Here is a 1,899-nt window from a genome sequence, read left to right as displayed (position 1 = left end):
TTTAAGTATTATTTTCTATAATTTTATGTTTTCTCTTAGGCACTTATCTATGACTTCTAAGCTTGTTTTTCTGCTTGTTCTGCTTTTTATATCATTGACAGCTTATATTTTGTCAAGATTTTTACCGGGAATATTTCCCGCAGATTTTTTCCGCTTACATAATTTTCCTATGTCAAACTATGTCAGACTAATAATCTACTGGTTTGTATGGTTGTGGTCCCTTAACTACCTTTCCCGCGGATAATAACGTATTCTATTTAAATTAACAAGATATAATATAAAAAAAAATTGTTTAAGTGCAACAACATTACTTAATCTTTGGCGGTATCTCCTTGTCCAAGCTCGATTCCACCCAGTTTTATAAATTCTTTCCCTAGATCCTCCCTCTACAATACCAGGCGTTCAGTAAATTTAGCATCATACACGGTTTCATTCATTCTTAACTATTTTTAAAATTTAATTTTTAAAATTAGTTATATAGAATGAAATGTTTTTTTACTATAATGCGTTGCCACTACTATGTTTACTAAACACACCTTTTATACAAATTCTACTCGAACAGCTGTGATTTTCCTCCACATGTTGTAAATCTCAATGGATGAAGGTAAGTACATTACAAATTTTGATAATATTTCTATTTTTTATTATTTTCAGGGATCAAGGAAACATCTTGGAGTATTATGGGTAAATATGTATCGTTCCAGTTCTTTTGTGCCTATTTATTAATATATTTTTTTCAGGATACAATGTCAACAAAAAAAATAGTAAACAAAAATAAATCCACAGGGATTGGGCTGGAGTTGTGGCTCCATTCGCAAATAGTAGCCCATCCCATTAAACGTAAATCCACCGGGATTGGGAAGGAGTGGTGGCTCCAACTACAAGTAGTTTTCCCATCCCTATAAAGATAAAAAACCACCGGGATTTGGCTGGAGTGGTGGCTCCAACTACAATTAGTAGCCAATCCCTATAAAAATATAAAAAAATCCACTGGGATTTGGCTGGAGTGGTGGCTCCAACTACAATTAGTAGCCAATCCCTATAATAAAGAAATTTTGGGAAAAATAATGTGAGGCATTAGTTGGCCTCGTCCCAAATCAACATTCCCTGGTACCCCCACGCAAATTTTTTTTTGGACCAGTGGCGTAGTTGGGGGTGGCATAGGGCCCTTCCTACGTTTCTACCACTGGCACGCAACAGGTACCAACAAGTTTTTAATTACATATTTGATCCCGTTTTATATAAATGTTTATAAAATTTTACACAGGACTTTTTATAAGAAGTTAGCGTCTTTTCTTTATGATAAACATCACATTAAGAATTGTTAGAATTTTTCTCCGACTTTAACTTCCGCCTGAAGGTAGAAAACAATGTCCAGGAAAAAACTAATGACGTTGCTTTGCATGGAGGGAGATTTCCAGCAATATACAATTTCTTCGTAAATATCATTTTTATACCCTTCACCTTCGTGAGAAGGGTATATAAAAGTTTGTCATTCCGTTTGTAATTTCTATAATATAATTTTCCGACCCCAAAAAGTATATATATTCTGGATCCTTATAGATAGCGGAGTCGATTAAGCCATGTCCGTCTGTCTGTATGTTTGTTGTAATCAGTTTTTAGAGGACCCCAGATATCGGCGAGATCCGAATCTTCAATAATTCTGTTAGACATGCTTTCGGGAAGATCGCTATATAAAATCAACAATATCGGTCCATTATATAACGGAAATATGAGCAAAAATCCGAGACAACCTCTGAAAATTTCATCTAAAAATGAGTTTTTTATTCATGCCCAAACAGAAATTGCAAAAAAATAAAAACAAAATACACAATCATACGGTAAATTCTGTTATTGTACTCTTGTTTATAAAAACAAGGCAGAGCGTGAGCAGCAGAG

This window comes from Lucilia cuprina, chromosome 4, assembly GCF_022045245.1.
Source record: "Lucilia cuprina isolate Lc7/37 chromosome 4, ASM2204524v1, whole genome shotgun sequence".
In the NCBI taxonomy this organism is placed as follows: domain Eukaryota; kingdom Metazoa; phylum Arthropoda; class Insecta; order Diptera; family Calliphoridae; genus Lucilia; species Lucilia cuprina.
The sequence above is the reverse complement of the archived record's forward strand: the minus strand, read 5'-3'. Positions refer to the sequence as shown.